We start from the raw sequence: 25,411 nt of genomic DNA on the forward strand, positions 1-25,411 counted from the left end.
TGAATGGTTCATTGTCTGCTGCAGTTCAGGATATCTAAACCCACACCCTTCATCCTGACCCCACCCTGAGCCATCACCCACTCCATCCCCATGCCTGTTCCCCAGGTGCAAAATCTTAGTTTGATCCTCACCATCGTGCTAAGCACACTTAGTGTTTTTTTTCCCCCCTCCTTGTCCTGATAGTGGGAAGTATGCATCTTTCCTAAGTAATCAAGACTGTGGAATCTTTACTCAGAAAAGTGGTCATACCCTGAGACTACTGGCAAACAATCTCAGGATTGCAAAGGTTTCATGTTTACCTCTAAAAACTATCTATGGACTGTGAGTTAAGGAAGTCTCTCATTCACAGAGAAGTCTGACACATTAAAGTGGGCACAAGAAGACCAGAGGACCATTAAAGATGCTTTCTGATTGTTTCCCAGATTTTCCTAGAGCCAAGATAAGCGCCGAATTCTTCCTAATACTCAAGATATTCTCTGCTCAGGGTGGATATACTTTTAGTTTTTCAGGACAAGAGGAGGACCATTACTTCCTGTCTAAGAGCAGACGGAATCAGCTTTGATGCCTTCAGTGAGCAAGGGAATGAGATTCTGAAGCTCTACAGCATCTGCCTAAAAGTCTTACTTAGGGGCAGCACACCTGTGGCATTTATTTTATGGCTGATGCCACTTTCCTGGGACACGGCTGCTACCTAACACAGTTTACAGTGACGAGTCAGACAAGATCACCTCTGTGTTAGTTTCCTGGGGCTGTGATTATGAAATACCACCAACTGGGTGGCTTAAAACCACAGAAATGCATCATCTCCTAGTTCTAGGGGCTGGAAGTTTGATCAAAGTGTCTGTGGACCATGTTCTTTCTGAATCTCCTACAAGAGCAGCTTTCCTTGCCTCTTCTGGTTTCTCGTAACACATTCCCTATGACTGTGTAATTCTGATCTCTGCCCTCCTCTGCAGATGTCTGTCTTCCTGTCTGTCTCTCTTTGCATCATCTTCCCTCTGAGTCTGTGTCCAAATTTCCCCTTCTTACAAGGACATGAGTTATATTAAGGTAGGGCCACTCCCCTCCTCCAGTATGACCTCATCTTATCTAATTACTTCTGAAGTGACTCTGTTTTCAAATCGAGTCACAGTCTGAGGGACAGGGATTTAAGATTTCAGTATATCTTTTGGTGAGGGGTAGAGGGGGACAACATGAGGCAGTGCATAACAGTAACATCTAAACATCAGAAATCAAGCACTGTGGTCTAATTCAATGAGTCCAAACTGGGTTTCAGAATCCATCTGCACACACTGCCCTGGATGGCCACTAGCCATCATCGGAGCTAGCAAAAGAGAGGAGGCTTAAAAAAACTCCAGTTTTTGATATTGAGTAAGAGAAGGCCTGATGATAGACAGTCATTCTGTGATTATAATGATCTGTGTTTAAGCACGAAAGAATAGATAAAAATAATTCACAGAGAAAAGTGGCGAAACTGCTCCAAAAATAAAACTAATGAAATAAAATACCAATTGTAACCTTAATTATATTGCTTAATAATTACATTTGTTTATTTACTCACTTTGCCTTGGGCAGTGATGGTAACTTCTGTTAGACCGTGTGGGAGTTCTTGGGAAACCATTTCTCTACATTTATCATAATAAATAATGTTTCATATTCTGTTTTTCTGAAGATGGAAACAGTATTTTGTCAGTACCCTTCTTCCATTCAAACCCCTGTCTTTATTTTAGGGTGTTTTAATACAGTGACAAACTAGGAAGCAAAGAGCTCGGGTAAAAGCCCTGGTCTAAGAATCTGCACTGGTTCTGAATTATGACATTGCTGCATGTAAGCTTACATCATTCACCTCCCTGAGTTTCAGGTGATGCGTCAGTAAACATTCACTAATTCATTCGTTCATTCATTCCCTCTAAGTAAACCAAAGGTACAAACTCAAGATCTGTAGGAATCAGCAAGTAATATGAATGAGTGACTCAGCACTCACTGCTTGGGAGACCTAGGGCTCCCTGGAGACAGCAGGAAATTAGCCAAAGAGCACATAACCCCTCTAGAGATGCCAGCAGCCACCCAGCCACAGACAGCTGTTGCCTGCCTTTTGAGCATCCTGGGGATTTAAAAAACAAAAAGGAACCAGGGATACAAGTTTTGATGTAAAGTTTCCCAATTTCTAAATCTTGACAGCCAATTAAAATATCTTTAAATCCCGAAGTTCAAATAGAACACCTCTACTGGAGGGATTCAACCTAAAGTCTGCTACATTTAGCCTCTGAAACAAATAAGTATTGATCCTTTGACAGGCGCTGCTAAACACTGGGAATAGAATAGCATATACAGATTCTTCCATCGATAGAGCTAATTGAGGGCAGAATGAATTTATAAACTGTTCTTCGTCATCCTTGAAAGACTGTTTTCACACCGCTTTGGTGATTCACTCTCTGGTTTTCCCCTTACCTCACTGGCCACTCCTCCTCTGTCTCTCTTCCTGAATCACCCTCCTCCTCCGGACCTCTAAGTGCTGGCTTCTCTCCAGGCTTTGCCCTCAAGCGTCTTTTCGATGTTTGCTCACATCCATGGTGGGCACCTTAATCTTCTGATGACTTACTGAACACATTCTTACCTCGGGGAGTTTGGGCTTTCTGTCCATCCACCCCTAAACTGGACTTCCCTCAATGACCTCATCCTACCCAAAGGCTATAAACATTTCCTATATGCTGAAAATTTTGAACTTCTATCTCTAGCCTTGATTTCTCCTCTGTCTAGGCTCACACATCCAACTGCCAACCTGCCATCTCTACCTGGATATTCAAGTGACTTCTCAAGTTTAATATATCTACTAATAAGAACTCATTGGAAAAGACTCTGATGCTGGGAGGGATTGAGGGCAGGAGGAGAAGGGGGCGACAGAGGATGAGATGGCTGGATGGCATCATGGACTCGATGGACGTGAGTTTGAGTGTACTCCGGGAGTTGGTGATGGACAGGGAGGCCTGGCGTGCTGTGATTCATGGGGTCGCAAAGAGTCGGACACAACTGAGCGACTGAACTGAATAAGAACTTGAGGCCCCCCCTTCAATCTGCTGTTCCCATGGTACCTGTTCTCAGTAGATGGTACCGTTTATTCAGTTGATCAAATTAAACATCTTAAAACCGGCTGGAATCTTCGGTTACCATTACCACCATGTCCAATCTTTCTTTTCTATCAGCAGGTCCTATTCTCTCTGCCTTCAGAAGACATCCTAGATCTGAGCACTTTTCAGCACTTCTGTGATGACTGCCTTGGCCCAAACTACCATCGTGTTTCAAATGGATTGTTACAATAGTCAACCATAGCTTTCACTTTTGCCATTCCTTACTCTCGTGACTCCACAGTCATGTCACTCTCTAGCTTAAAACTTTTCAGTAGCTGTTCATTTCATTGATGAAACCCAAGGGCCTTCCCTAAAGCCCCATGTGGTCTGGCCCCCGGCTGCATTCCTGGCCCCACTTTCCCCCGTTTGCACTGGCTGTACCCTCCACCTGGAATGCTCTCCCCCCAGGTAACTACAAGCCTCAGTTCTTCACTTTGGTCTGGACTTTGCTTAAATAGCACACATCCCTCCACAAAAGCAACCTCAGAACTTGTCCTTAAGGGATGTTATCTGCCTATGTATCTCTTTCTTCACCATCTCCACTGCTGGAAGGTAATGCTGAAAGGCTGGGGTCTCGATTGCTCTATCTCTGTGCCTGGCAGCTTCTGGGTGCTCATTCATATTTACAAAAGAATTAAGTGCATCCTTGGGCTTCCCTGGTGGCTCAGTGATAAAGAACCCACCTGCCAATGCAGGAGGTGTAGGTTTGATCCCTGGGTCGGAAAGATCCCTGGAGAAGGAAATGGCAACCCATTCCAGTATTCTTGCCTGGGAAATCCCATGGACAGAGGAGCCTGGTGGGCTATAGTCCATGGGATCCCAAAAGAGTCGAACATGATTTAGTAACTAAGTAACTATATTTATCAACAAATATATCCTTAAGTCTTTAAAATACCACTTAAAAATACTTTAAAACACTTTTTTCCCACTGTTTTTCCCACAAAATTCTGATAACTCTTTTGGCTACCTATTGCTCATTTTTTTCCATTAATCAACAGACAGAAAACCCTTCATGGTTAAAGGTTTTGTACAAACAAGTTCTTTGATTTACAACCCAAAAGGTGTTTCTGGACCTGTGCATGACTTTGACTGCCTTGTTAGGCAGGTCACATGGAGATGTGCCCACAAGTGTCTGTTAAGAGCTATTTAAATTCCCGGATGGCCTGTTTGGCGCCTGTGGGCAGCTAACTCATCAGTTCCCCAAAGCCTGACTGTAGAATGATGCTGGTACTGGACAACATTTTCCCTAGTTTGCTATAAAATCAGGACATTGAAATACATTTGTGTATTGTTTTGTTTTTATTGTGATGGGAACACAACAGGAGATCTACCCTCTTAACACATTTTTTGGGGGACTGTGCCATGTGACTTGTGGGATTTTACTTCCCTGACTAGGGATTGAACTTTCAACCCCTGCATTAGGGGCATGGTGCCTTAACCACTGGTCCACCAGGGAAGTCCATGACCACATTTTAAAATGCACAGTGCAGTATTGCTGTCTACAGGTACAATGTTGTCATGCAGATCTCTAGAATTTATTCATCTAACATACTGAAACTGTATAAATACATTTTTTTTCATGAAGGTACATTCTTTAAAGGTTGCTTTTTATTCTGATTGCTTCTTTTTTTTCTGATTATCATAGTATCCCTTTCTTTTCTAAAATGATTGTCAATAGATGCGTTTTGTTGTCCTTTTTTCCTTAATGGCCTTACTCAGCAAAAAAAAAAACAAAAACTGGGCAGCTGTATGTCAGTTTCCCTTTCTTCTTATGACATATTACTGCCCAACAAAATTCATAAAAATCTATATTATTTGGTCTGAAATTCCCACCATCAGACTCACTCCTTTGAGTCACACACAGGAAAGGCTTTGTCATTAGAAAGTTTCCGTTGAGTCCACGTTCCCTGAGAGGACCCTGGAACTTCCTGGAACTTTTCTGTTAGCAAATGAAGCCAGCTTGATCTATCAGATAAGCTCATTTTCATTCTGGGGGAGGAAAAGAGCCTGACCCAGAGACTTTGAGACCTAGGACATATTTGCTTTATTGTACAAGACCAAGTCCCCAGGAAGCCAAAAACAGCTGGCGTTCAATGTCAAGGTCTAATCCACAGCGAGGGGGTGGGGGGGGGGGTGGGCTCACCCCAGGGGGCTGGGGAGACCAGGGTTACTCTGGGGGAGCTTCACCAATAATGAACTTCACCTGTTTTACAATTTCCCCATGAACTTATCTGCTAATACTAAATAGCATATTCTTTCCACTTGGTTTGGTTCAATTTCCTCTGGCTCAAAGATTACAGTCTAGCATGTATTACTCTTTCGCGGCACTGCTATGACCAAGGAGGATAAAATTGATAGAGGACAGATTCTCCCTGAGCACCCGCCCTTGGGATTCAGGGAGTGAGTGGATGCTGACATGTTTATTTGTGATCAACCTTGCCCAGCCATCCTTCCTAACTGACCAGCATCCTGGGGATTTGACTGATGAGACCGTCTTCTTGAGACTGAGGTCATATACCCATAATGAATATTAAGCCCTGTAAGAAGATGAGATACTGCCAGGAGAAAGAGGAAGAGAAAATGACTCAGGGCTTTAACCTGGTTAAAGCAAAACAAAACGACTGGAGTCAGTCCACTTCAGGCGTGTTTATGTATTTCATTTAGATTGCTGTTATCGTCCTGGAGCATTTCGTATTCTTTTGAAAGTCAGTGCTTATCGTTTTTGATTGAACGTGATACGGACACTAAGGTCCATCAGTAATCAGTCTTAATATGAAAACTTATTTGCTGAAAAGTAGAAAACAGTTGATATAGGCTTCTTAAAAATGCCAATCTGGTCCACATCTCAAATCTCATTTGGAAGAATTTTCAAGAGCTCTCAGCCCTTAGTAAAATCATTAATAATGACACTGAAGATATCATTTCCACACCTGCTATGAAACTAAGCACTGACCCAGATGCTCAGGATCTAAAATTAATCAGCAGCAGCTTCATTTGAGTAATTTAATTCACGTTGCTTCTCTTCCATTCCCGTTGGGCGCTGGGTTGTTAATGGAAACAGTGATACTGGAAAATTTTGGATAGCCGAATTCTTAATGAAGGATTCTAGTAGATCCAAACATTCTGAGTCGTGTATAGAGGTGAGGGGAAGGAAATTTCACATCCTAAAGAACTTCAATATCTTTATTCATTTATTTCTTCTACAAATGGTCACTGAGCCACTCCTAAGCACCAGACACTATGTTTGGTAACAAAAAAAGACACAGGAAACTTGTTCTAGTGGAACTTAGAGTCAAGTGGAAGAAACAATAGCCAGTAGAAAGTAAACAAACTCATCAGATCTTCACAGTTTATCAGGACTGTTATTCATTCATGAAAAGCTGAATGCCCAGAGATTGCTGGCATTGGGCCAGGCATTGGCATACAGCACTGTATAAAAGCAGACAACTGTCTTGACCCCATGGGGTTTTCAGTCTAATGTGAGTGACCAGATGGGGGTAGAAATACCTCCTCTCCCCCCAAAAAATATTAGCTATTTTCAAGTTGTGTGAAGTGCTAAAAAGAAAATACAAGGAATGAGGATAGAAAGCAATGTATCTGAAAGAAAGTGAAGTTGCTCAGTCGTGTCCGACGCTTTGCGACCCCATGGACTGTAGCCTCCCAGGTTCCTCCGTCCATGGGATTTTCTGGGCAAGAACACTGGAGTGGGTTGCCATTTCTTTCTCCAGGAGATCTTCCCGACCCAGGGATTGAACCCAGGTCTCCCACATTGTAGGCAGACACTTTACCATCTGAGCCACCAGGGAAGTCCTGTGTCTGAAGAAGAATTTAAATAGAAAAGATGGCCTGGGATGTTTTTCCCAGGAGGGGCTTTCTGAGCAGAGACCTGAAAGGTGAGAAGGAGGCAGCCGTGAGAAGAGCTTCCCCAGCACAGAGAAAAAGAGCAGTCCTAAAGCCTGGAGAGAAAAGCACTTGGCTGGCTTCTGGAAACCAGAGGCCAGGGTGCCTGAGACAAGGAATAGGAGAGCCACTGTGTAGGACTGGATTTGATGTGCAGTGCCTGGAAAATCCCATGAATGGAGAAGTCTGGTGGGCTGCAGTCCATGGGGTCGATAAGAGTCAGACACAACTGAGCGACTTCCCTTTCACTTTTCACTTTCATGCATTCGGAGAAGGAAATGGCAACCCACTCCAGTGTTCTTGCCTGGAGAATCCCAGGTACGGCAGAGCCTGGTGGGCTGCTGTCTATGGGGTCGCACAGAGTCAGACACGACTGAAGCGACTTAGCAGCAGCAGCTAAGACTTGAGCAAGAGGATGTCTTGCCTCGCAGAAGGCCTGCTGCCTGGAGAAGGAGTTGCTGGCAGGGGCTGGGCCGGGAATTCCGAGAGAGAAGTTTTGCATCTTCATACTGTCTAGAGATTGCCGCCAGTGCCACCAGGGGTGGGTGGGAGCAGTGGAGACCGAGAAGAGTGTATAGATTGAAAGTGTGTTTTGGAGGTAGGTATTACTGGGAAAGTTGCATCTTGACAGTTTATTCTTGAACAATTGTTTGTTTATTTGGGGCTGTGCCGGGTCTTCACTGCTGCATGGGCTTCTCTCTAGTTGTGGTGTGTGGGCTTCTCATAGCAGTGGCTTATCTTGTTGTAGGCCACGTGTTCAGTAGAAATGGCACACGAGCTCAGTTGCTCCAAGGTATGTGGGATCTTCCCGGACCAGGGATCGAACCTGTGTCTCCCGCACTGGGAGGCAGATTCTTTACCACTGAGCCACCAGGGAGAATACTGGAGTGGGTTGCCATTTCCTTCTCCAAGGCATCTTCCTGACCCAGGAATCAAACCCAGGTCTCCTGCATTGCAGGCAGATTCTTTACAGACTGAGCTACAAGGAAAGCCCAGGGAAGCCCCAGGACAGCCTATTGAAAGGGTCAATTAATATGCATCCTTGCTTCATTAGTTCCTGCCTTGATGGTTCCTGGACCTGGAGATTTGGAATGGGACGTTAGCCTTTTCTCTTGAGAGTGCATTTCTCCTGGTCCTGTCCACCCTGTTGGCCGTTTCATTCTTAATGTTTTCTCTCTGGGTGGTCACTCAGGAGCTGGGTGGGATCCAGAGCTCCAGGGAGAAGTTGGTTTCTTATCTGAGCAAATGTACTGCTTTGCAGAATCAGACTGCTTATCTCAAAAACCCTTCTAAATGTGTCTTGTATAATTGAAGTTCCTATTACTTTTGGTTTTCTTAGGGTCACGTCTTGAGATTGGCTTCAATCTCATGAACTTTTCCTTAGCTGTTTTACACAGAAAGTTCTATTGCATCTTTTTTGTTTTTCTTTCAGGATTAGTTTTTATTTCCAATTTCAATCGTAAACCTAAAAACCTAGATTTTTCTTTCCGTTCAGTTCAGTCGCTCAGTTGTGTCTCTTTGCGACCCCATGGACTGCAGCACACCAGGCCTCCCTGTCCATCACCAACTCCTGGAGCTTACTTAAACTCATGTCCATAGAGTCTGTGATGCCATCCAACCTCATCCTCTGTCTCATCCTCTGTCATCCCCTTCTCCTCACGCCTTCAATCTTTCCCAGCATCAGGGTCTTTTCCAATGAGTCAGTTCTTCGCATCAGGTGGCCAAAGTATTGGAGCTTCAGCTTCAGCATCAGTCCTTCCAATGAATATTCAGGACTGTGGGGTTTAAGCCCAGTTCTTTAAGTACATTGCAGAAACTGTTCCCAAGATCCAAATTTCCTTTTTCAGAGTGCCTTATGTCTCTCAAATTTCTGAAATCTCTAATTGAAGTAAAAGTTTTAAATAAGTGGTTCATTTTCTTTATTTATTTATAGGTTTTCTTCTCATTAATTAATTTGTATTTTTCTCAGATAATTATTAATTTTACTCATTTTCAACTTAATCATTAATTCATGTTACTGTTATAAATCTTAATGTTTTATTATTAAATAATTTAAATAGGTTTATTTATAAATGTTATATTTTTTCCTTCTAGTTTTTTCTTTAATTAAACTTTAAAGTTCCAATATGAATTTCTTATAATGTTTCATTATTAAGAAATGGAGTTGTGCAATTTTACTTTTAAAATGTGCTGAAATATCTTATTGTCCAGATCATGATCAGTGTTTTATAAGCTGCATTTCCTGTTCTTAGGTGCAAAGTTATATCAAGGCATAGATATTTCTAGAAACATTAAATAATTTTTTATGTCCTTAATTGCTGATTTTTGTCTCTGGGACCTACCAAAGAGTTATGCAGTTTTGAAATTTTAATATGACTCATGCGATTTCTTATATTTCTAGAAACTTTTGCTTTTCGTGGACTGACACTGTGTTATTTTGTGCCTGGTGTTTCATGACTCATGGCTTTTTTATGTTTCTACTTGTATCAATATGCAGTTGACCGTCTGTCAAATTTATTTCATGTTCAAATCTTGCTTTTTTCTGTCATACTTTCCAAGTATAACTTGTCACTCTTACTTTTATTTTTATTATATCTCATCTCATGTGAGCATCATTTCTTCAATTTGATTTTTAATTTGAATAAATTTTGAAATCTTACATGTCTTTAATATTAAAAAAGCAGCCTAGGAACTTCCTTGGTGGTTCAGTGGTTAAGACTCTGCAGTACCATTACAGGGGACATGGGTTCAATCCCAGGTCAGGGAACTAAGCCACATGCTGTGGCATATGGCCAAAAAATGTATTTAAAAGTAATTTTAAAATAAAATTTTGAAAGCCTATGTAGCTATCTAAGGAACCCCTTCATCCTTATTCTGAAATCCTTATCAGGACCTATAATGTTCTCACTTTGGACTTTGTCAAAGCACAGCATTGTACCAAAAGAGATAGAACTAATTTATGTCTGATGTTTCAGGTGGGCTGGAAACACAGGAAATAATATACCTCCTGGCCATATTTCTATAACGTCATCTTGTGGATTACCATCTAACATCTCTAAGGATCAGGTTTGATGAAAGTGGAGAAATCCAGCATGATCCGTGAACTCTATTATTTACACCTGGTAGCCGGCCATAGCACAGTGTGAAGGAAGCTTCTTTCAAAAGAAAAAGACTTTAATCTCCCTAATTTTAAACCTTTCCACCTAGACTCATACAATGTCTATCTCCTTTTTGTCTCTAACTGCTTCAGCTACCTCCAAAACCCCTCATCAATCAATCCATGACCCTGTTTAATATTGTGCCATATTCCTTGGGAGTTCTTGCCCTGAGAGATTTTATAAAATACCTGAGACAAAAAGGCGTGTAGAAATAACAATTAAATATCCAACTGTTTGGTACTGATTATTAGAGGAAGAGGGCTTCCCTGGTGGCTCAGAGGATAAAGTTTCTGCCTGCAATGCAGGAGACCCAGGTTCGATCCCTGGGTTGGGAAGATCCCCTGGAGAAGGAAATGGCAACCCACTCCAGTATTCTTGCCTGGAGAATCCCATGGACAGAGGAGCCTTGCGAGCTACAGTCTACCGGGTGGCAAAGAGTCGGACACAACTAAGCGACTTCACACACACATTAGAGGAAGAGGCTTCTTTGAAAAAGAGAGAGAGTCATTGGCAGTAATAGGCTTCCCTGGTGGCTCAGATGGAAAAGAATCGACCTATGTTTGATCCCTGGGTCAGGAAGATCCCCTGGAGAGGAGAACGGCTACCCACTCCAGTATTCTGAAGATGTCCATGGACAGAGGAGCCTGGCATGCTACAGGCCGTGGGGTCGCAAAGAGTCAGACCCAACTGAGCGACTAACACTTGCATTTCTGGCGGCCAAAATGTGTCAACAGCCAATCCTAGTTAGTCCCTGTTTAAAACATGATGGTACCATTGAGAGGGGAGAGCAGCCAGGATAAGAAATAAGGAAGAGCTCTTTATAGGCTAGGTAGAATTGGCTCAAAGGGACGGCTGATCCTCATGTGTGTACCCCAAATCATGGCTCCCATCTGCTTTTCCCTTGGGAACTTTCAGAGGCACCTGTTCAGTAGGTCTGGGTATAGATCCCAAGAATCTATTTTTGGAAGCTTTCCAGTGATTCATATGCATGGCCGAATTTAGAAAATATTACTTTAAATGAGCTCATCTGACACTCTGAAACTGTTTGTTCTTCTGCTGCATAAATCTGTTAAGCATCCCTGAAGGTCTTAAAGTTCCCATTAGTCTTGCAAGTTTCCGATAAGGTATAAATGCCATGATTTCTCACTGGTAGCATTTTCCAAGTTAGGATTAAAAAAAAAAAACAGGCACTTTTTCATACCCTTGATGAATACTCTTATTCCTGTGCCAATTTTAATTGCTGTGTTCAGCAACACAATGGCCTGTAAATCATTAGTCATAACTGTAAACTATGAAACAACAGCAGCCAATCCTAGTTAGTCCCAGTTTAACACATTATGGTGCCATTGAGAGGTGAGAGCAGCCAGGATGTGAAATAATGGGGATGGATAAGGGAATGAATTGGATATAGTAACTCTGCAGAAGAAAGATTCAAAGACATGCTAGCCTTCTCCAAATAGCAGAGTTAGCATGTTGAAGAGGAAGTATACTTGCTCTATGTAATGAGTGGAACCAGTGTATGAGGATGTAAGGAGTGGAACCAATCTGTGAGGTCTGTATAAAGAAGGTCTCTGTTCAATATGAGGAAAAAATTAATAAACACGCCTGGTAGGATAAAGTTCCCAGCTCCGGAACTTCTCAAATAATGCAAGCCTGGGATTTGCATTGTTGTTCATATTTAATCGCTCTGCCATGTCTGACTCTTTGCAACTACAAGGACTGTAACCCACCAGGCTCCTCTGTTCGTGGGATTCCCAGACAAGAATACTGGAGTGGGTTGCCATTTCCTTTTGCAGGGGATCTTCCCAACCCAGGGATCAAACTCACGTCTCCTGCATTGGCAGGTGGATTCTTTGCCACTGAGCCACCAGGGAAACACATGGGTTTTGTATTGTGTCCTTTAAAAAGTTCTTTCTATGCCAGAGATACTCTGAGAGAGTCCCATGTTGAACTAATTATTAAAATGGCCAAGCTCAGCAAGAGAAATTTCCCCCAGTGCCAGTGTTAGATTATTTGGTTGCCTAACAACAAGTAAACATCTATGATGCAGTGGAAAATCAATAGTTTGTGTGTCTGAACTGATTGTATAGTTCCTAACACCACACTTGGTTCATCCCATTGATGATAAGTATTCCCATTACAGTTTGTTGTGTATCAAAATGGTATAGAACTGCAACCTGCTCTGTTCTGATTTTTATCAAACATGAGCCAACTCCCCAACTTAACCAGAATGTACACAATAGAAATAGATGTTGCATTCAGATAGGAGTTGACAGGACACAGTGGTGAGAACAGAATAATTTAGGGATCTGTAAAACTGTTACATAAAGTCAAAGCTAGTAGTGTTTTAGTGTGATGGTAGAAGTTTAATCATGAACTCTTCATCTTTGGAATTCAGTGGATTTTTCATAAGTGCCTAATGCCACCATTTAAGGTATAGAACAAATTTTAAATATTGATATATAACATGATTTAATTATTTAATCATAGCTTTCCATCCATCCAGTCTCCTAGGAAACCAACAAAATATATCTGGATAGTTTAGAAGTTTGATCTCGTTTATAAACGGCTGCTTTACATTATAAGAACACAAGAACTGTTATTTGTCAAACTTGTGCATTAAACATCTGCCAAGATATCTTATTAGGTTTTCTGAACAATAATGACTTGGTGCAAAATAAACCATGGAAGCCTGTCAGATTCTATCCATACTAAATAACTGAGACGCTCATTTTCCCTCCTTTGTTTGATCTCTCAAGCCCAAATCATAATTTTAAAAAGTGATTGATATGGATTAATTTCACTTTCTCCCTGAAAGATTCAGAATTGCTTTAGGTAACTTTTTATTAGCCAGTCCAGGACATTTTTACAACAATATAATTAATAGCATTTTTAATGAAAATGATGGCATATTAATTGGCAATTTTTGGATGACTGTGCTTCCTAATTACTTATTAACCTTTAAATCAGATATACACAAGGGAGAAGAACAAGATTCATGTCTTTGAGTATCTGAAAGCTTTTTTTCAAGGTGCTTTTTATAAAAAGAATCCAAAAGAACTGTTTTTTCCCCCAGAGGAAATTCAAAATTATATCAGGAGCTAAGTGTGGTATGACGCTTAAAAACACATTAATATGCTAGAGAAGTTTTCAGTGTATCTATTCTTGACACTTCAGTGAATCATCATTAATAGAAGCGTGGTTTAATAAGATAGTAAAAATGATGCCATCAGTTTTCCTTTATCATTTAAATTTGGAGGTAGTTGCAAAAGGTGCTGGAAAGTGGAAAAATACTATTATTAGTTGAGGTGGTCTGTTTGAATATTTCCATATATATATATTGGAAAATGAGGAAGACCAGACCTACAGAAGATTTCCCCAGGTCTTTTGCCCGAAACATCAACTCTGACTTCGTGAAGCCAAAACAGGCTTTTAGATAAGACATGGTCTGAACTTATCTCATTGTCATTTAAACAGTAGGTCTGTTGAAATAAACGTAAACTAGATGAAGAGACAAGTAAGTGGACCTCGGAAGGCAAGAGTCCTGTTTCATCTAATATGATGGGAGAGATCCCTTTTTCTGAAGACCTGCTTTCTTTGAACTTCTATGTGGCCTTCCTGTCTATCTAGCACTGTTCAATGAGTGCTACTATTTGAAGGTCAAAGTTGCTTCTCACTTCTTCTGAAGATTTGTTTTGTACCTGTGCCTGCCTTCTTGTTGACTTTTGCCCTGTGGAATTTTCTACACTCTCTTTCTCTGTCTCTGCCTTAATGCATTCATCAGATGTATTTGTGAAAGTCTGCTCTTTGGCATAGAGGATCCAGAGGCGAAGATGCTCATAATAAGTTCTAGGCATGTGCTCTGGAAGCATACTGTGGGCTAGCCAACTCAGACTGGAGGTTGGGAGAGATCAGACTTCACCAGGAGAATGGAGCTGGTGGTGGTGGGTGAGAAGGCAGGACACACCAGCTCTGAATCTTCCTTCTCTAACTCAATGAAACCAGCTGTTTCCTCACTCTCCCCCACTCCCATCTGCCTGGTTTCATATGTCTCCAATTCTTCTGCACTCAGCTTTCTTTATAGTCCAACTGTTACATCCATACATGACCACTGGAAAAACCATAGCCTTTACTAGACGGACCTTTGTTGACAAAGTATCCTACTGGATTATCATTTATTAAAAAGACAAGTCACCACTGACCTTCATCCTTGCACTGGGATTTTCTCCTTTACTCTGTAACTCTCACAGATATATTGAGCATTTTTAACAATTCAGTAGAAAGTTTGAGTGGTGAGACAGAATTTTCAGTGACACTGGCCCTCCCCTTCAGAAAAGTCCGTCTAACTGACTCAACAAGACATCAGTGTCTGGGCAGATGAGTAACAGTGGCAGTTGATATGCCCGAGTTAGCAGTGCAGCCATTAAAGTAAGAAGGACTTAAGAATGATGACTGGGAAAGGAAGTTTAAGTGAAGATTGTTCAATGAGATGAGCCTGGAATCAGGCCCCAGGCACATGTGATGTCTAGACATTAAAACATTCACATGTATTGGGTGGATAAAATGAAAGTTTATTGACACCTACAACATGCTGTATGCAGTGTAGGCATTTTGCATTCATTATTGCATTTATCCTACCTTAATGATGTATCATTAAGGTAGACACTCTACAGATAAGAAAACTGAAGCGAAGAGTTGTTGTTGTTGTTCAGTCACTAAGTCATGTCTGACTCTTTGTGACCCTATGAACTGTAGCCCACCAGGCTCCTCTGTCCATGGGATTCTCCAGGCAATGATACTCAAGTGGGTTGCCACGCCCTTCTCCAAAGAGAGCTTATATTAATGATTCAGGATCCTGGAGCTAGTAAGTGCAGGAGGTGGGATTTGGGTCTAGACACCTCTATTTTCTGGATAGATCTAGGTTTTTCTATGGTTTCTAATTACCTCACTGTGTGAGCATTTCAGGCATTTCAGGAGGAAAGTGTGTGTTAGTCACTCAAATGTGTCCGACTCTTTGCCACCCCTTGGACTGTAGCCCACCAGGCTCCTCTGTCCATGGGATTTCTCAGGCAAGAATACTGGAGTGAGTTGCGTGTCCTTCTCCAGGGGATCTCCCTGACCCAGGGATCGAACCCTGTCTTCTGCATTTGCAGGCAGATTCTTTACCATCTGAGCCACCAGGGAAGCCCTCAGGATGAAAAGCAGAGACGATGGCCTGGAATGGGTCTGAGCATGGTCTGTGGAAGTACAGGAGGGGCACAGGCTGAGGGGCATGATGTCAGCTCAGATGCTTTGGGGTTGAAGTCACCCTGGTGTCTGAGCGCTCCGTCGGGTGCGGGAAGATCGAGATCGAGTTACTTGTAGGAAGCACTGCATCTCATTTCACTTGACCTCGAGTTCTGTCCCCCCCACCCCCACCCCCAGCCCCGGAGAAGGAAGCTCTAAAAGTCGGCCCAGCATCACTGGCCAATTCAACAACTTCACCAGTTTAGAAAAGGGGCTTCGTTGGCAGAAAACACCCCCAGCCTGTGTGAGTTCATCAACTGCAAACAGTGATGAGCCCTGTGTTGCTCCAGGTCACTTGTGTCCCTAGAAGTGAGGCTGGGCGGGGTCTTCCTGTCTCTTCGAGGGCTCAAGGGCGCTAAGCTGCACCAGCTTCTCTCCGATTTCTTCTGTTGGACCTTCCCCAACTCCTCGGGGGTGACGACAGTGCTGTGTTTTCTCAGAGGCCTTGCCCTTGAGATGCTGCCAGATCCCTGCCACGGTTCCTCAGCCCATCCTCAACCTGTCTCTCCCGGGTACCACAGCTGTCTCCACCGGCTCCTTCCTCCCGAAGGCCCTCTCAGCTGGAAAGCCTAAGCAAAAGTTCCCTCTCTGGGCCTTTCCCCCATCTTTCATCCTCTGACCCAAGTCGTGTGTGTGTGTGTGTGTGTGTGTGTGTGTGTGTGTGTATTTCACTCAGTTGTGTCCAACTCTGTCTATGGGATTCTTCAGGCCGGAATACTGGAGTGGGTAGCCATGGACAACTCCTAAAGATTGTTTAAAGAGCTTGCCTCCAGGAGTACCTCTTTATTCTTGTCAGTCAAATGGGAGGAAAAGAACCTCTATCGACTGGATAAGGCAGGGGTCCTGTACTCTGGAGGGTATGAATGCCCAACGGAGCAGTGCATCAGTTCAGTTCAGTTCAGTTCAGTTGCTCAGTCGTGTCTGACTCTTTGTGACCCCATGAACTGCAGCACACCAGGCCTCCCTGTCCATCACCAATTCCCAAAGTTTACTTAACCTCATGTCCATTGAGTCGGTGATGCCTTCCAACCATCTCATCCTCTGTCATCCCCTTCTCCTCCTGCCTTCAATCTTTCCCAGCAACAGGGACTTTTCAGATGAGTCAGTTCTTCACATCAGGTGGCCAGAATATTCAAGCTTCAGCTTCAGCATCAGTCCTTCCAATGAATATTCAGGACTGATCTCCTTTAGGATGAACTGGTTGGATCTCCTTGCAGTCCAAGGGATTCTCAAAACTCTTCTCCAACACCACAGTTCAAAAGCATCAATTCTTTGGTGCTCAGCTTTCCTTATAGTCCAACTGTCACATCCATACATGACCACTGGAAAAACCACAGCTTTGACCATATGGACCTTTGTTGGCAACGTAATGATGGCAGGAGTGAACGTCGACATTTTAGGAGCAGTGCATACTCTTTTCTAAATGTTAAACGGAGCATTTTGGTTGTGGGTTGAGATCGGGTGGGAAAAGCTTTGGAATTCCTTAAGCTGAAGATGAGAGGATAGGATAAAGTTGAAGTTTGAGATGTGTAATCAGGTGATAGCATGTAAGACTACTTTCAAGTGAAAAAGAGACTGTATTTTTATAAATTGGACAATAACTGCTTTCCAATGTTGTGTACAGTTTCTACTGTACAACAGTGTGAATTAACTTTAAGTATACATAGTTCCCCTCCCTCTTGAGCCTCCCTCCCACCCTCCCCATCCCACCCCTCTAGGTCATCATAGAGTACAGAGCTGAGCTTCCTATGAGTACAGAGGATTTCTGTATGTCCAGCAGCTTGCCAAGCTCTTTAAAAGCGCTATTTCACTTAATCCTTGCTACCAACCCAATTGATTTTTGCCCATTTCGTGGGTGTGGCAACCGAAGCTTCTAGAGTTTCGTTTTTCCCGTGGCTGGTACATGGCAGAGCCGACTGATGCTTAGAACTTTAGTCCAAATACAACAGGTGCAGAAATGTCACCAGAGCGAAGACAGGGGTGCTCCCAGGAGGCTGGCGTGAGTCCTTAATTTCTCAGGAGGGTTGGGACTCTGTTGGCTTGAGGGATAGACTGGAAAGGAAGCTGGAGGGCATCACAGGACAGGCCAGCAGGCTGAGAGTGAACAGGGAACCAGGGCTGGGAAGAGGGGACCCTGAGTGAGCATCCTGCGTGCCCAGCACATGTGGGTGGTTAGGTCCGCCAGCTCCGAAATCGCTCTGTGAAGGAGATCGGGGAGAGGGGACCCTGATTGAGCGTCCTGCATGCCCAGCACATGTGGGTGGTTAGGTCAGCCAGCTCTGTAATCGCTCTGTGTAGGAGATCTTGTTTCATCCCTCTTGTGGCTGAGGAGACAGGTTCAGAGGTTTGCGATAACAGCCCCCTGAGTGGCAGAGGAGGGATTTGAAACAGGACCTTTGGGATCACAGTCCTGCAACTCATTGCACTGTCTCAAATGTGCTTTCAAGCTGGAGGCCTGGGCTTGGGGAAAAAGGGCCATACAACTCCCAGAAACAGGGAATTGTTGGGAAAAAGAACATGCAAGAGGGCGCAGGGTGACCAGGTTTGCTGGGGGTGAGGTGGCAGGAGTCTACCTGGTTAGCATTGTCTTGAGCATCTGGAGACTGGAGCTGGTGAAGCCAGTTAAGTGGCAGAAGTCACGTGGCTGATGCCAGCTCCTCAAGCTGGAAGCAGAGTGAGAAGAGGAGGGGCCAGGAGAGACCCCGAAAGTGAGTGTTAGTCCCTCAGTTGTGTCCAACCCCAGGGACTGTAGCCCACCAGGCTCCCCTGTGCTTGGGATTCTCCAGGCAAGAATACTGGAGTGGGTTGCCACATCCTTCTCCAGAGGATCTTCCCAAACCTGGGATCGAACCCAAGTCTCCAGCATTGCAGGCGGATTCCTTACTGTCTGAGCCACCAGGGAAGCCCAGGAGAGACCCTAGGCACCACCAAAAGAGGTGGAAAAGGGACAGCTGGCACAAGAAGGAAAATAAGATGGTGCTGTGGTCAGAGACTCAGCCTGGAGGACATGCAGAGAAAGTTCCAGGCCAAGGGCACCACAGCCAGCCAACTGTCAGTCCACTCTAACCTGCCCAGGCTGCTGCCAGGAGATTTTGAATCACATCAGATTTATTAGGAATATATTAAATTCCATCAGATCCTGTAACCGCAAAGGACGATGAGGTGTTTACTCTCCCGGGCACCACTACTTTGGGTGGCAAAGCGCCCTGTTTGCACAGTGGCTCCATCTAACCAGTTCTTGTTTTCTGATAAAGTATTGGCTGAACACTTGCCTTACATAAACAGATAGAAAAGTAATAATAGTGTATACTCCCTCGGACCATTATAGGAACGGCTAGGCTCCCACTTGATGAGGTTTGGAAACGACATAGCAATTTTGATGTCCTGTCAAGCTTGTTAAATTGCGATTTTACCAGGATTTTACATCGAGCCAGAACCAGCACGTCCCAGGGTATAAATTAGACATAATTGGATATGCACCGATTCTTTCAGGTCACTGGGATAGAATTTAATGCTATAATTGAATAAATGATACTGTTGTGACCTGAAAAGCCCTCTCCCAAAACTTCTAGCCCATTCTCTGAAATCAACTGAGGAAGCTGAATCCACTGTATGATTTTATCTGTGTTTTAAAAACCTAGCCCCACATCTGAAGAATGGCTCCAATCCAGACCTATTACATTTTCAATTGCCGTGCTAAGTCACTTCAGACTCTGTGCAACCCTATGGACTGTAGCCCGCCAGGCTCCTCTGTCCATGGGATTCTCCAGGCAAGAATACTGGCGTGGCTTGCCTTGCCCTCCTCCAGGGGATCTTCCCGATTCAGGGATCGAATGCATCTCTTGCACTGGCAGCCTGGTTCTTTACCACTAGCACCACTTGGGGAACCCATATTTTCAATTGAGAGGGCAGGAATTTGCATTTCTGGAAAGTTCTCTGGGACTTCCTAGACAGTCCAGTGGTTAAGACTTCGTGCTTCTACTGCCGGGGTCACAAGTTCGATCCCTGCTCAGGGAACTAAGATCCCACATGCTGCACTGTGAGGCCAAAATAAAATAATAAATTAAAAATTTTTTTAAAGTGAAAAAGTTCTCTGATTAGTTCTGTTGGAAAGTTGTATTTAGAAAACGCTGCTCTGTTACTCAGGGAGGAAAGGTTTGTCACGTATTTTATTCGGCTAATCTACCTGGGGGTTGACCTAGTGCTGCTAAGTAGGGAGGTGTTTTATTTGCTCATTGCCTGTACCAACTGTGATTTTAAATTTATATTAAAAAATTTACATACCATTTTATATAGGTCCAAACATATAAACATATATAATATATGGGCTTCCCCTGGTGGCTCAGATGGTAAAGATTCTGCCTGCAATGTAGGAAACCCAGGTTCGATCCCTGGGTTGGGAAGATCCCTGGAGAAGGAAATGGCAACCCATTCCAGTATTCTTGCCTGGACAATCCCATGGCAGAGGAGCCTAGCATGCTACAGTCCATGGGGGTCGCAAAGAGTCGTTCACGACTGAGTGACTAACAAACATATAAAAACAGATGTACTTACTTTTCAGTTTTTTTCTTGTTCTGTGGCTTCCAGTTTCTGCCTTAAATACTCTTCAATCTTAAACTTTTTTTTTCTTTTGGCCACATCCTGTGGCATTCAGAACTTCGCAGATGAGGGATCGAACCTGAGACCCCTGCAGAGGAAGCAGGGAGTCTTAACCACTGCACCACAAGGAAAGCACCATACTCTTTAATTTTGAATTTAATAATATTTGTCATTGTCCTCTATGTTATCCAAATTCTCAAATATACTCTGACCTGGAGCAGGAGTGTCATGAGCTGACAAGTGAAGGATTTCACAGTGTATCAAAGTAGACCTCTGGGACTTCCATGGCGGTCCATTGGTTAAGGATCCACCTGCCAATGCAGGGCACGCTGGTTCAATCCCTGGTCCAGGAACTAGGATCCTACATACTGTGGGACAGCTAAGCCCGTGAGCCACAGCAAAGACCCAGCCCAGCCAAAACAAACCAACAAAGTAGAAGAGCTCTGAAGACCTGGTTTTGGATCCCAGAACTCCACTGAGAAGCTCGATGACCTTAAGCAAGTTATTTGCAATATAGCAATAATAATGCCAGTGTCCAGTCTATGCAGCTCATGGAATTTTCATAAAAATCAAGTGCTATGATAAAAGTGGCAGTGCCTTTTAAACTATTAAATGGTTACAAATATGATGTGTTACCATAGAGAATTAAAATAATGACTCCTATATTGTTACCTCCAGGACAATCCCCAAGGAGAGGAAAAGTGAGAGGGATTCCAGCTGTGATAGTTTAGAGAAGCTCTGTTTGATTTTTCTGCCTTCTGTCTGATTTATATATTGGTTTTCTACATAAGACTTCATTGGAAATCTGCTGCTTAAAAAGGAGGGGTTGAAAGTTACTGTTCTGTGGCCTATTGGGCTTTCTGCCCATATTCTTCCTTCTTTAATTGCAAGCCTACCCTTAAGCAAGTAACTGATCATTATCACCTTCACAGACATTTTTAAAAGGTAAAATTCTAGTTAGTTTCCTTCCTTGACTTCTTATCAGTAGTTTTGTTTAAATTCTTGAATTGAGTTAAATGGTTAAAATAGGGTTTTTAGATGAATTACTATTATTCCCAAATTTTGTTTCTACTGTCCCTGTGCATAATTACAAAATTACTGTAATAGGAGAACTTCTTAACTAATTACAATCTACTACTTGGAAGTAAGAGTGAACTCAGAGACTTAACCAGGTATCAGGCAATGTGAGCAAATCAGAAAACTGATCAGTCCCCAGGGCTCAGTTGATATTAGATGGATGTAATTTTACGTTAACCTGAGAATTCAGCGGTACAGAATTCTGCCAACGCAGGAGACCACCCTGGAGGAAGAGATGGCAACCCACTCCCATATTCTTGTCTAGAGAATCCCATGAACAAAGGAGCCTGGCGGGCTGCAGTCCATGTGTTTGCAAAGAGTCAGATATGTTAGTGACTCATGAACCATAACCTCTTAAAAGCCTAAATCAGTACCTCAGAAATCCCAAATCATGTATTTTCAGGCTTTCTATATATTTTTGTCAGATACGTATGGTGGATGTCTCAGGAAAAGTTTAAGACATTTGACAGGAAGTTACCCCAAAGTAATTAACCTTTCTAAGAAGAACTGAGCAAGATGGAAGGAGGAGAAGGGACAGAAAAGGAATAGAACAGATGCACTGACACACACACACATACACTGGCTAAGGGAAAACAAACCAAAACCAAAACAGGATGCCAGCGGGACATTCTCTGCCCCGAGCATGGGGGGCATCGCCAGTGCCCTGCCTGGGCAGCTTCCACTGCTAGTCTGCATGTGGTCCCTTTTGTCACCGTACACAGAGGAAGGTGGGGAAAGAGAGTTTTTCCATGACATTAAGCATCATTTATCTCCTCTTTCCCCAACACCTCTGACCTAAGAATCTACTAGGATGGTTCAGATGAAAGAATCGTCCAACCTGACTTCTCACTACTTCCCAACCCTTGTTCACCGCATTGCAGTCTGATTTTTGTTCCCAAAGCTCCACCAAAGTTGGTTATTGATCACCAGTAACTACGGAATTGCCATATACAGTGATCACTTTTGCAACTCTTTTTAAAATTTTTTTTAATTCAGCATTTTTATGTATTTATTCATTCTAGCTGTGCCGGCTCTTAGTTGTGGTACACACGATCTTCAATCGTCTTTGTGGCATGCAAACTCTCAGTTGCGGCGTGTGGGATCTAGTTCCCCGACCAGGGATCCAACCCAGGCACCCTGCATTAGGAACTCAGAGTCTTAGCCCACTGGGCCAGCAAGGAAGTCCCACTTTTCAGCTTTGATTTTACCTGACCTCTCCTTAGGATGTGAATTGCCACACACTCTACTTTCTCTCCCCATGCCACTTCCTTCTTCCATTTCCCTAAGGCCTATATTTGTGGACTCTCTAATTCCCATCTGAGATCATACTGATGATGATCTCTGCCTGTCACCTCTGTAACTTAAACGACACATATTATGTCACACTGTGATGATTTGTTGACACTATTGAGAGACTGGCCCCAAGCCACCAGTGTGAATACCTTGGGACATAAATGGGAAACTCAGTCCTTGATGATTCTTATTTTAACTTGTTCCCTCTGAACAAGGAACAGAACAGCAAATGCTTCTAGAAAAACCTGAAGGGATTCCCAGCACCAGAAAGGAAGGGGGAAAAATAAATGTCCTACTTAGTAGCTCATTTTCCACATTGAAAAGGAAAAAAAAAAAAAAAACCTACATGGGAAGTAGAGAGCCTTTGGACTTTGGTCTCCTGGGGCTCAGTGGAGTCGGATGTCGGTTGCCAAGCAACAAGAACAAGGATCAAGGACTTTGAGTTCTCGGCAAGGTGGGAAGCATATTTGGATGGATTCTCAACAGGATGTCTGGAATTTGTAGGGAGGCTCAACCTTGGTTAGCTCCTCAGCGTTCATGAGGTCCTTCAGCACGCCTAGTCCTTTTAGATGCTTGATTCTTGTTCTCAGCATTACATCTTATTCATTTATTTTGCCATGCACGCTCCTTTTTTCTCCCTAGTTAACTTGAAAAACTTTTGAGGGATAGAAAGGAAGCCTAAATATTATGGTCTCACCTCCCAGCATCTCGTGTGAATTATCTTCTATAAAACTATATTGGGTGATTATTCGACCTACCATCCTAGTTGGTTGTCAGAGATCCTTCTTTTATTTTTCTTAGTGGACACAAGTTTAGTGACACTTGTAGAGGCGAACTTTGCCTGTCAACTTTTAACTTCCATTGATTTTTCCATGGAGTGTGCCAAAACCTTAAATTGATTCCAGTTGCTCTAAAAAGATGTATATTTTTCTTCTACACGTTTTAAGGAAAAAAAACATTTGAGTGTGTTTTCCCTAGACTAAACCACAATCAGATAGTTTTTCCAGGAATGTATGAATGAACAGCAAAGTGGTTACTTTGGAAGCAGACATGCTGTTATATAGGATTTCAGGAGAACTCAAGTAATTCCATATTTCACATGACTCCAGGTAAAAGGAAAAAAAAAAAGAAAACTTAGCCGGCAGTAGGAAAGGGGAAAATAAATTCTAAAGCTCTTTTGTGCAGATTTGTGGTTCAGAAACTGAAAAAATTTGATTCAAAAGAAATACGGCAAATTATATTAGGGAATATGAATTGCCTTTAGACAAAAGAATATTCATGGATTTTTGCTGTTTAAAGATAAAATAGCTCTCTTTCTCGATCACAGACTCACCACATCTTGGATCTGTAAAGGACTGTGGGGAATTAAATTATTTTCCACACAGTGCCAAGGCAGTGACTCCTTTAGGGCAAGGATCATATTTTCTGCTTCCTCTTCAAAAATGTCCACAGTGCTGAGTCAAGAGCTGTGCGCTCCGTTCCCTTAAATAACAGGCAATGATGTGGCTGCTGCTGAATCACAGCTGTGGGGGGCGGGGGGAGAGAAAAATCTCATCTTTACTTTCTGGATTCGTCTCTCTCTTTGATAATGGCCCATTTTGAGCCATAAAGCTATTATAATAGTAGGGATCACGTCTCTGGGATTTTTGCCCATGCCACTCATTCAGATGTCATTGGAAGAGCTACCCTGGTGCTTTTGTTGCCTGATGGGCCCTGGCCAGCTGCCCCAACAGCCTGCAGGCCCGCACTTCACAGAGAACCTAGCCCATGGACGTGTCCATTCAGAAACTGTTGCTCAGGTCTTACCTTTGGATCACCACGGTGCCGACGCTGACAATGACCCCACACCAGTACTCCTCTCAGAGTTGTCTAGGAAGCCCCTCCAGCTGTCACGTAGGGTAATTAGCACATCCCTCTACAATTATGCATGCTGGTAGAGGAATTTCAAACATTTGGCCAGATAACAAATCCATCCCCTCTGTTAGAGAAAGGTCATTGCTCTGGCCATCTGGATATTTACTTTTCTTTAGAAATGAACTTCATGGAATTTTCTGGTGGGAGGGCAAAATGATGAGGAGGAATGGGAATTTCCTAGTAAAAATAATCTCCCATTCAACAGTGGCTATGCCCACGTACTAGCAGTCTTAGATTTTACATCCAACCTTTATTTATCCCGCTATTAGCATACGTCGTGCTTTAGTCTGCATGCTGCTACAGAGGAGTGTCTTCGATGACCTTGACATGTTACTATTGGTCTCTGTAGCATAGTACATATCTCTGTTATCATCCATGTGTTCATGAAAGCGACCAGCAACCACTTTGGGGGAAGTCGAGAAAGAAAAGACACTGGGAGGAATGCAAGGATGGATAATTCCTGCCATTAAGAGGGATGTGGGTTCGCGGGAGGGAACACACAAGTGACTGTAATACAGGGATCTTAAGCCTTAACTGCCAGAAAGATAGATGAAATGAATCCCTGTGGAAGGAGAAGACATGTCTGAGGGGGATTCATTGGAAAAGACCCTGATGCTGGGAAAGATTGAAGGCAAAAGGAGAAAGGGGCAGCAGAGGATGAGATGGTTAGAGAGCATCACTGACTCGGTGGACATGAATCTGAGCAAACTGGGAGATAGTGGAGGACAGAGGAGCCTGGTGTGCTGCAGTCCATGAGGTTGTAGAGTGGGACACGACTTAGCGACTGAGCAACAAAAATAAGTAGGCTCAGTGGAGAAGAGGGCACCTGAGATGGGCCTGGGAGGTGGGGGAAGAGGGCTTTTGAGGCAGAAATAGCTGCGGGAGCATGAGTTTAGTGAGAGCAGAGAGTGGAGTATTTGGAATCTGAGGGTCCTGCTAGTTGAACTGCAGCGTAGAGGAACATGGGCCATGTCAGGAGATGAAATAACAATGATGTGTCCAAATGGGGTCCAAGGAGAGGTGGAATGCCAGAGTGAGGAATTCAGAATTAATTTG

At 43.3% G+C, this 25,411-nt stretch overlaps 1 protein-coding gene and 1 non-coding gene across 13 annotated transcripts in view; both read left to right on the forward strand.

Annotated features, from left to right (window-relative positions):
- Nucleotides 1-25,411, forward strand: part of MBNL2 (muscleblind like splicing regulator 2) — a 161,784-nt gene that overhangs the window by 57,837 nt on the left and 78,536 nt on the right. The window lies entirely within an intron of this gene.
- TRNAC-GCA lies at nt 10,450-10,521 on the forward strand. The gene has a single exon. It is a non-coding gene; the product is annotated as a tRNA-Cys (tRNA).

The sequence above is a fragment of the Bos indicus x Bos taurus genome, chromosome 12 (genome assembly GCF_003369695.1).
Source record: "Bos indicus x Bos taurus breed Angus x Brahman F1 hybrid chromosome 12, Bos_hybrid_MaternalHap_v2.0, whole genome shotgun sequence".
Lineage (NCBI taxonomy): Eukaryota > Metazoa > Chordata > Mammalia > Artiodactyla > Bovidae > Bos > Bos indicus x Bos taurus.